The sequence below is a fragment of the Sebastes fasciatus genome, chromosome 12 (genome assembly GCF_043250625.1).
Source record: "Sebastes fasciatus isolate fSebFas1 chromosome 12, fSebFas1.pri, whole genome shotgun sequence".
NCBI classification, from domain to species: Eukaryota; Metazoa; Chordata; class Actinopteri; order Perciformes; family Sebastidae; genus Sebastes; species Sebastes fasciatus.
In genome coordinates, this window is record NC_133806.1 from 10,874,602 (window position 1) to 10,885,848 (window position 11,247).

Consider the following 11,247-nt stretch of genomic DNA (forward strand, 5'->3'; position numbering starts at 1 on the left):
GTTTTCTAGTTTCATATGATACCAGTATCTTTAAAACGGAGTCCGCTACAACCTCTGGAAGATCGATTGCGTTAATGCGTTAAAGAAATTAGTGGCGTTAAAACAAATTTGCGTTAACGCGTTATTATTGCATTAACTTTGACAGTCCTGAAAAAAATCAATTCGACCAAGAAATGTTTTTGATTCACAGAAGTGAAGAAGATCATATGGAGATCTTGGGATCAATATGATGGTATATTGTCTCTCTAAAGAAAAAAAGGAAATCAAAAACCCCAAAAAAATATTTTAGAACTACTGATTCTGTATAGATTTGTATTTAATCTCCATTTAGAACATTCTCCATTTCCTTATAATACAACAGGGGGCCATAACAATTGTTGGAGATCATGCAGACCAGTGTTCTTTGTTTTGAGACTGTGACATTCATCACGAGTGTTGCGATGAGAAGGACTACTGGATAAACACCAGTCACATTTAGCTACACTTATCCAGCTGACTGATTTATTCTGAGAATTAAGTCACAGTGCGGCCTGTTTGTTTTTTTGCCGAGTCGCCAAGAAATAAACAGAGCCCTGAAAATAATACATCATCACTTTACATCTTTATGACGGCCTCTGATGCAGTTTGACGTCTGCCACCATAGAAGAACAGAGATGATACTGTAGCTTAACTTAGTCGAGCATGCGGGCAGTTTGAGTTTGATGTATGTTTTAATTACTCAAGCTATAACTACAGAAGGAATCTCACCATACATGACGTGTGATGCTATATTTTACATTAAGAAGGTAAATGACAAGGGGCATTTCTGAACTGGCCAGTTGAACTTTATTCTCAAAGTATTTCTCAGTCACTTTGACAGCCCGTTAAGTCATGAAGACCTCCTCCGCCTGCCAAGAGACAGCCCAGAGGAGCCCTAAAACTGAGCCAGACAGTCGTTTTGTATCAGTTGTAAGATGCTTATGCATGCAAATATTGCAAAGTCGACTTTATTAAGGTCATAATTTCTGCCATAGTCTAAAAGCCAAAGGTAGTTATGGGCAATGTAATACCTCCAGTGTAGACTGCAGAGCAGCCAGTTTCAGGAGAGACCCGGGGATTCATGAAAGGTTTATGACTCCAACATTGTGACTGTGCAGAACAGTGAGAATGTCAAAAAAAGATATACAGATGTTCTTCACATCCATCATCCAAAAATGAAAATAGTACCACTGTCCCAAAAACAATTATAAATCAAAAAGAGCTGATTAAAAAAAACAAACATAATATATTGCAATCAGCCATTTAAACCACACATCGTACCATTTTTAAACTAAAGTTTTGGGGATGTACATGAGAGGTTTGGATTTCCCTTCACTATGTGAAAATTAATCTCAGATGGGACCCGAAAAGATCATTGTTCATGCTGTCTTTCTTAGATATAAAGGGGAAAGATAATGGTGTCGTATTTCATACATAAAACATGTTAATTTGCTTCTGAAAAACTGATAATCTTGAGAAGATCTGCCCACAATAAGGGGATGTATTCCTTCCTGAAACACACAGATGTCAGATCTTTCATCTTGATCATTCTTGCTTTCCATGAACTCCATGAACTTCCGTGAGTCTTTTCAGCTCCATTTATACTGTTTCTGCAAGGGGCAGCCTATTGTATGGGTTATAGGGTAAAATTGATAGTTAAAGTGGTAGTAGGCAGAACGTTTTTGGCGCCATTGGGCAAAAGTTCCATAATAACCTTTCAGCATATTAAATTCAAGTGTTCTGAGAGATAACTAGACTTCTGCACCTCCTGATGGCTCTGTTTTCAGGCTTTAAAAAATCTTTGGCCAATCAAAGGTCATTTCAGAGAGAAAGAGCGTTCCTATTGGCTGTTCATTCAATGGAGACAGCTTTCAATCCCTCGTGAACTCCGATCAAATGGTCAAACTAGGCAGCGCCGATCAAATATGAATCAATATTATGTTACTGTAATGCCTATTTTTTTGCTGTAAAATGAGAAAATTTGCTCCGGCTGGTGGGCGGTGCTTGGTGTTTCCTCAACTGATCTCAACATGGCTGCCGGGTCACAAAATTTCTCATTCTAAAGCTAAACAGTACACTACACGATGTCTCTGAAAACATTTTATGTGAGAAATAGGCACTACAGGGAACAGAATATTTATTCATATTTGATCAATGCTGCCTAGTTTGACCGCGAGTGATGCTCAGAGACGGCAGACTCCAGCTCGGCTCTAATTGGTTGTTTTCCTCCAGTTTGTGAAATCTTGCAGATGCCATTAGGAGCACCGGAGGACATAGAAGCACATGATTTTTTTCAGATTACCTGTCTCATGCACTACTGTCAGGATATAGTGACCGTTTTATAAAAAATAACTTTTTTCAATCATATTTGCAGCTTTAACTTAGAAGACAATACAAGTTATTATAATCCTATAGGTATTAGGAATTAAGTATCCATGAAACTGTTTGTTGTCCTTCGATTGGATTTAGTCTCTAAGCATTAATTTCCCCCAACACATTTTCATACCCTGTAAAAATTATTTCAGACTTGGCAATTCTTGCAGGATGTGTCAAACATAAATGGTTGGAGCATATTTTGTGTGTGTGCCATACTGTGCTGTAACGTGTCACAAACTCCTCATCCAACAGCTCTTTACCACATTCAGTTCCCTCCTAATGCCTGACAAAACCACAGCAGAGGCTTGCTCCAAAGTCAATTGTTTCCCCAGTCATCTGTGCAGAAAATCCTCATGACCTCGGCTATTATGTCCAGAGTACAAACAAGATGTAGCTCAGTTACAATATGCGTGTTGCATAGAGCTTAAATGGACTGTCATCAGATGCTTTAAGATAAGATAAGAAACTGGAAGGAAGTTGAACAAGTTATTGGTGATGAATAATTTAAGTATCACCACATAACTTAAGCAATGATACACCCATTGGGAAAGATAAAACAAGGGGGAAAAAATTATTGGAAGGGAATGCCATAATATGAGGCAAGTACTGTGTGTACTTTCCAATGTATTATTTATGGTCAAAGCTCGGTTTTTCATCACAGTTTCATCCTTCTGACAGCTTAAAATCTAAATCAAATGTGGTGTTTTATTACATAGAACAAAAAGTACCCACTGTCACCAACTGCCTTAACTCTTCAAAATGTTGGAGTGGAGGAAAATAAAACCTCACACAAAGGGTTTTGTACTTTTAAAGAATAAAATCAAATTTTGTCTGGAAATGTTACCGGCATCTGTCGGGAAATCACTGAGAATTGTTGAACTCAAGGAGGAAGGACAGGTCCAACCTTGCACCTTTTAGTTTACTATCCACCAGGGCTTATAATGAATTTGCCTCCTTCTTCACTGACAAAATTAGTGCCTCCATACCAGGCACAGGATATGTGTTGACCCCGTGTTCACCTAAGGTCAATTAAAATACCATGACACAATTTTAACCATAAAAACCTGGAGGACATTATATAACAATCTAGACACTGATGAACAATTACAGGCCCATATCAAACCTCCTGTTTTTAAGTAAAACCATTGAAAAATATGTTGTTCAACAGCTGAACAACGAATTCTTGGCACTAAACAACTGTTTCGATGCATTCCAGTCAGGTTTTTGACCACACCACAGCCCTGAGGATGCTCTTGTTAAGGTCTTCAATGACATAAACTTAAACAGACAGTGGCAGGAAATACTTAGTATTCAGTCTTAGTATTACTGGATCTCACGGCTGCATTCGACACAGTCGACCACAACATATTACTGGTAAACTGGTTGGGACTTTCTGGCACAGTACTAAACTGGTTTGAATCCTACTTAAAGGCCAGGGCCTACTTTGTGTCTAAATGATTACACATCTGAGCGTACAAATATGAGGTGGAGTTACCCAAGGCTCCATTCTGGGTCTTCTTCTATTTAACATCTACACGCTTTCACTCTGGTTGTGGAAAACAACAAAATAAGTTACCATAATTATGCAGATGACACACAAATTTTCATAACCATAAGACCTCAAAAATAGGGAGGATTTTGCAACCAAAGCGGGGGGTCAGAGACTTTGGTTCCTGTATCTAATGACTTTTAAAAAATTATAATAGCAAAATAATAAGTACACTGCAACAGCATTTTTATGTTTGATACTTTAAATTTACTTTTAATTCTCAGGAAATAATGCAGAATAATTTGCTTCTCTGGTGTGAACTTGCATGAAACTATTAATCAGTTTTCATTCATTTATTTGTTTGCCACTGCTTGAGTGTTTCTTTCTCTTAGTACTTTCCATCTCTCTCTGTCTCTCTCTCAATGAAGTCCCTTTTTTCGATCTTCCTAAAAAATCAATTAGAACAAGAAAGTGGATCACATCACTTTTGCACTTTGTCTTGATGCTTTTGATGTTTTATTGAATTGACTTGTTGCTGAAATGTGCTATGTAAATATGCTTCACAAAGCTAAATCCAAATTATCATCACACTGTAGCCTATGCATATTGTGATGGTGAATATCTAACTTGGTGCTTAGAGGACAGTAGCTCCACTGCACAACCACCAAATTAGATCTTGATATTTTCTAACACATGAGACTAAGTTATGAAATGTTGTGGTGTTGATTGAGATTGACATGATTGACTCCTGAGCTATGCATCCTGGAACATGTAGGCACAGCCAGCAAGGCTCTGCTGCAGGAGAGATCAGCTTTCTTGGTCAATATGGCGCGCACTGACTAATTTGATCAACCCAATAGATCAGTTTTATCACTAAGGGGGCTGTAAAGAGCCTGAGAAAACAATAATGGGATTCAAAACAAAAGCATTCAGCTTGACAAAAGAAAAAATGGTGTTCGGAGCTGTAATCTGTCTCCAGGCGAGTATGACCACTTTATTGGATTGTCAGAAGTACTAAAATAATCACAGGGTTCAGAAATCTCTGTGTTTGACAAACAGATCGAAGACAGAAGACTTGAGTTATGGAATTTCAAAATAAGAGGGATAATTACTGCTTTGTAGCCCCATTGTAACTTTATAAGTAAACAAAGAAAGATATCCTGAACTGTTGCCTGTTGTTTATTATTTCACTAATCTTCGTGTCTACTCCATCCTGGTGAAGTGCAGACACAATAATCCACCCTGGGAGAACAAACCATTTCTGCCACAGTGTCGATAGATGAATGGTTACGTTTTGTAACCCTACATCTATGAAACAGACTGGAGACTGCTAAGAGGACTGCATGCGCCTACTGTAGAGAATGATGCGTCTGTTTTTCTTAAGAACTCAAAGACGAAAAATAACTTCATACTACTATTTGGTTCTCAGTTCTTTTATTTTACATGGACATGACGTCTTTACCCCAAATGGACTTCCTCAGGTAACGGTGAGGGTGTGAACACATCCGTGTAGATGAGCTGTGATGTCACGTGATGTTGGCATTGTACGTTTCTGCAAACCACGGATACGTTGAATGTCGATGTTTCTGAACCAAAAATATGTTTCACATCAGCCTCGTATCACGCTTGCAGAAATGCACAATGTGATTAATTAATTGTGATTGGCTCAATGGATGATTTACGCTTTGTTTTGAGACAAAATGTTAACTTACCGTATCTTTAAACTGATGACTGCCCCAATCAAAAATGTATAAATAACTGTGTGTAGTATTTGTAAAAAAGTAGTATTTTGTGTATGTTTGGGGCTTTTGTTCTTTACCGCAACTGTGCTTCTTCTGAAACCCTATCACAGCAATGTTTACTTAAGAAAAGAACTCCTCCATTTTTTAACCTGCAATACGTTCATGGCCATCTGAATAGTAATAAACATCATGCACGCTACAATTTATCACACCAATGTATTCAACATCAACATAATGATTGATAATGACTTAAATATAAGCCATCCTGTCAAGTGAATAAAAGATGTATGTGTAGCTCAAATGTTACGGGAAACGTTTTCTTTGAAACTCTTCCCACTACTTGAAAATAAAGATTGATCCCATTTGAGACAACGTGCCTAGAAAGTTAGCTGCTGCCAACATGTGTTTGCCATATTGGTGCTCAAATGCACAACTGGAATATCACCTTATTTTTATACACGCAGGGCATGTGGTTCCTTTGAAAGGACGTGCAATGCCAATCACTCCTTGCACACAGCACTCCTTTTATTGTCATTGCACAAAGTACAACAAAAATCACGAAAAACCTAATTAATCTTGAACGATTAAATCTACAACAAATTCCATCTGTGCCGTTACCTCAGTGAAGAAATGTCAAATTCATACGGTGCAATTTTGAACAAAAAGAGTGCACTTTCGATTAGACTTAATGTAGCATGCAAAATGGAATAGATGCTTTTTATTTAGGAAAAAATAAGTCAAAGTAACAGTCCCTTATTTTAGAAAAGAAATATTCATTTATTTAAAATTCCCCTGTGGAACATCTTCTTGGATGACACATAAACATTTTGTGTTATTCTCTGACAATTTGAACCAGGTGAGCTGCGTGCTCTAAGATTTCAACTGAGCGAAAAGTAAACACATTTCAATTAACTCACTACAGAGGATTCTAAATACTCATCTGCAATTTCATCTTGGCCCGTACGATCTGAATTACGGTAAAGATAAGTATCAGTCAATGTTAGCTCAGACCAGGTGAAAGAGTCTCATGTCATGAAAATTTGAGACAGAACATCACTGAGCCAGAGAGTGAAAGAGGCCTGCAAATGTTCGAGGCAAATAGCTTGACTGCAACAGATGTTTGAACAATCCAGATGTGAAACTTTCTAGACATTGTACGCTCCCAAAACTCTCAAATTTAAGAAAACTGGAGTTGGAAACTCAAAGGCTTTAAGTTTTTAAAGATTTTCATGATATCCGGCCCTAATTTCAACAGTAGCCAATAAATGTATTTGCATTCTGCAACTGCTTTTCTATTTTTCCCATCCTGTGCGGTTTTCCCATCTTCAGCCTTCCTTTTTAAAACAATTTGATGCGATGAATCCTCTCAGCCCACAGTTTGTGTGGGTATACTGTAAACAGATATTCTTCTTATGTGGTCAGAAGAGTATAAACGCACCCAACAGTGATTTAACCATTGGAAGTTAGCAAAAACAAGATTTTCAAGGCGTGTAAAGTGTGTTTGCTGACCCTAGTGGTCAATACAAGTGTCCCTTTATATGAAACTCTGGGATCTGTATTATTAAAACACACTTGACCACAGGTGTCGCCAAACCAGTCAAGACTGAAATATTAAGGATTATAACTTTAAAGATGTATTCAGCTTTAACAATCAATCAAAGGAATAAGGAAAATGTAAGAGGGCTGTTCATAGTGACAAACCCTCAGAGAATGACGTACGTACGCTACACCAAACGGTAGACGGACAAAGTTAGAGACTAAGTGGTGAACATAGCAAGAGCATTTGTCAAATAAAGAGCTAGATATTTTTCTCAGGAGTTGGTGTGGAGACCAAAATAGAGCTAAAAATAAAGTGAAAATTCAGGCAGAGAGAAACATGACTCTATGATAATGCTAATATTGCTCCATGTCTGCTGCAGTGAGCTAAGCTACCAGTTACTCTACATTAAATTAAGCTTCACTACCTGCCTGCTATTGTTTTCATTGGTTGTTTTAATCATGTGACCCAGCCAGGTCATAGTTCAGATATTCCAATCAGGAAATGCTTCATTTGTCTCATTACATGCAAGCCCTCATGCAAGTCTCTTAATACATCCATGATTCCATGTGGTCAGCTTACAGCTCCAGCTACCTTATCCTTTCCTTCCTCTGTTTGTGCCTTTGAAAGCTTCACTTGTAAGTTAGATTTACACTTAGCCTACAGTTAATTATAATAGTACACAAGTGTCATATAATATATTCTGTTAAGTTACATTTAAATACTTCTATACCTTTAGTTTATTTGCATGTGAACACTGCCAATGTTAAACAACACATTTGATAGCATTCCTGCTGCATTCATGGCAGTAGCCTACTGTTTTTTATCAGTGTTTTTAAGCTGGTGAAGTTTATGTACATTATTTACAAGATATTTACAAGTTATGTACAGCTATTTACACATCATTTAAATGTGGTATTTGTACGCTATAACTTTGTAGCTGTCATTTACATAAGTATGTCTGTGGTAGTGTGATGCTGTTTAAGACTGCACATATGTACATATTCCATTTATTTATTGTACATACTACATTTATATTATTGACGGACTGTACACACTATGTTCACCCATTCACTCTGTATCTTTTATATCTCTTTGTTGTTTTTCTAATTTTTGTATACCTTTACCTCTCCTGCGTTTCACTCTGTTTGCTGATGATGTTGCTGCTTTGACACCTGAATTTCCCTCCGGGGATTAATAAAGGTTCATCTTATCTTATCTTATCTTATCTTATCTTATCTTATCTTATCTTATCTTATCTTATCTTATCTTGTCTTATCTTAAATAGCATTCAGTAATTGGTGCTATCTTTCTGTATCATTTCAGTCTTACAAAAATCCTTTCATGAGAATGACGACAGCAGTAAAGAGCATTCAGCTTTACTCCAGCCTCTGACTTTCTCTTGAAGCCTGTTTGCTATCTGTCGATTTGTGTACAGATACACACATTGAGGACAGAATAACATGGCCGATATTGATCATTTTATTTTTGTTCTGTTTCGTTATAGCAGCTGATATACAAGGCTCCAGACGAACCTTTTTCACCACCATCCCGGAACCATCCCGAAAAGTAATTTCAACCGTCCCGAGGTCAGTGTAAACCGTCAAAAATTCTGAATGTTATCCTTTTTCCTTTGTTTGTGTCATCTATAGTAGTTATTTGCATAAGAACACACACTTCAAATAATTAGGAAACATGTATTTATTTATTTGCTGATTAATAAAATCTTGGCATCAGTAGTTTTAATTATATATTATAAGCTGCTTAGAGCTAGTGTTAGGAAGTTAAACAGGTCATAATTCCCGCTCTAATATTTATTCGATATTGCTTAGAAAACATCTCCTTCAAACAACTGTATTTATTCAAGTTTCTCACCAGAAACTACATTTTACAAGATTACATTTGAACACATCATGATAACGTTAAAATGTATCTTTGCCCAATACTCATACTAACTGTCTGCCCAGTTAATTAGCCAAGCAGGACTGTGCTGCCCACAGGCATGTTTTGTTTTGTTTGAGTAGCGTGTCGCACGCCTGAACAACCACATGTGCACCTCCTGGCCAGTGAACAAGGGAGGAGACGGGACTGTTTGGGAACATTTAGCAACCTCACTACTTGATCAATAAAAGAACTAACTTACTGAAAAGCTATTTAATTCAGAAAACAGCAACGTTACCACCATGCTGCTGAGAAATGTAGTTAAAATTGGATCGCTGGTGCTTGTGGCTTTCTTACCTCTTGTCCAATTTCTTGTTGGCTATTTGACATTTTTGCATAATCCACCCAAAGGACTGTCACATGTGCGTTGACATAAACCTTTGCTCAAAACAATTAACCAGTCATCTACTTTTTTAATTTATAACAAAGAAGTACAGGGTGAAGTAGTATGAGCTAGAACTACTGGGTGCACCTTTATTTGACTGGCACATCCAAAGCGAAGGCATGTAATTTTTTTAAGATGAGCATGGTCAGGGAGGTCAATGCCATAAACCTGCAGTCGTGCTCTGGCAGGTGCACAGGAAGATGATGTACTGTATATTAGCCAGCGGAACATAAAACAATAGCCCTCTGGGATTGATGAAGGAACAGCTAATCGCTGGTTAACATTTACTCCATTAATCATAAAAAGAAATCGTTTTGCTTTATGGTCAACTTCACTGTGGAATGAGCTCATGTGAAGGATACACATATCAATACCAGCTTCTTAAAATAGTGGCATCATTTGTGTCTAATGGTAAATTTGATACAGTCAAATTAAATTTGATATGTGGCCCAATATGACAGAGGACTGTATCAAATTAAATTAGATGCCAACATTTGGTCAGATTTTACAACCATAAACCATAAAACAAATACGTAATATGAAACATGAGCCTTTAATAGCCGTATCGGATGGGTTTTCTAAATAAATGTGCAGTGTTGACGAGTGTTGTTGCAGTGTCCTTCCATGTTTAGTTGTTATGGATTTTACGGAGGATCAAACTGGGAATGCTAACATCTGTTAGGTCTGTCAGAAGAAAGATTCATTTGATCCAATAATCTTTCGATAGATGTTGTTTCAATTTGGTTGCAGACAGAACCAGAAATTGTTTTTCTCTTATCTGAGCAATAAAAGAAAAATGCTACGGATCAATAAAAAAGTAAATAAGAGTTCCAGCGTTGAAAAATGGTAATTGTCTGTATTGGATCGTACATTTAATGTTTTTAGATTTGGAGCGATGGATTCTGTAAATAATCAGACATTCATTCTTTCTGTATGTAAATAGTGAATGATTGTTTCCCAAAGCCACAAGAACATTCTTAAGTTCAATGGTTGTCCACATCCCAGTTTTGCGAGTATAAGCTTGAAGAACAGAACAAAAATATGCATAATAGATACAGTATGCTCCGTATTATCATAATTTGTGGTTCTCCATTGTTATGACAAACTGCTGTGACAGCGGATACTACTACCAAATATTGTTGTTTTATATTTGATAATAATCCCTTGCAATGCTAACACATAAGCAGCACTGTAAAAGATGAATTATGGTTACAAAAAAGTGACGTTGTGTTCAGTTTCAATCCACTGATCCCATTAAAAAATGTAACTAATGCTCATGTCTGTGACAACGGGTTCACTGTCAAATTTGGCATTGTAATGCACTGAAATTACTGTATACACAGTAGGTTCTAACTATTGGAAATTGCCGAAGGAATCTCAAGGTAATAATAATGGAAATTGCCCAGAATGGAGCCAAAAACAATAAGTACTTGTCTAATGTATTTTATTTAAGATTATGATAATTATGATACCAATGGGGAAATTAAGTTGTTTCACTAAGAGAAAAAAGTAAAACTAAAATAAAAATCAGATTGACTATAAACAAGAATATAGCAAGTAATTATATCAACATACACAACAATTTAAAATTACATATATGTTTATAATATATTTAATATATTAAACATTTAGAAAACAAATTTGCATTTTCATTTTATTTTATTTATCGCAATAACAATATAATTTGCATCAATAACTACTTTCTATAATTCACCGAACAAGAACTGGTTCTCATAGAAAATGCTAAAAAATATGTCCC

At 36.6% G+C, this 11,247-nt stretch overlaps 1 long non-coding RNA gene across 1 annotated transcript in view; it reads left to right on the top strand.

Annotated features, from left to right (window-relative positions):
* Window positions 1–5,243, top strand: part of LOC141778691 (uncharacterized) — a 43,630-nt gene extending 38,387 nt beyond the window's left edge. The window contains exon 4 of the long non-coding RNA XR_012596118.1: window positions 5,106–5,243. This is a non-coding gene — a long non-coding RNA (uncharacterized LOC141778691). The remainder of the gene's footprint in view (window positions 1–5,105) is intronic.
* Window positions 5,244–11,247: the final 6,004 nt, after the last annotated feature.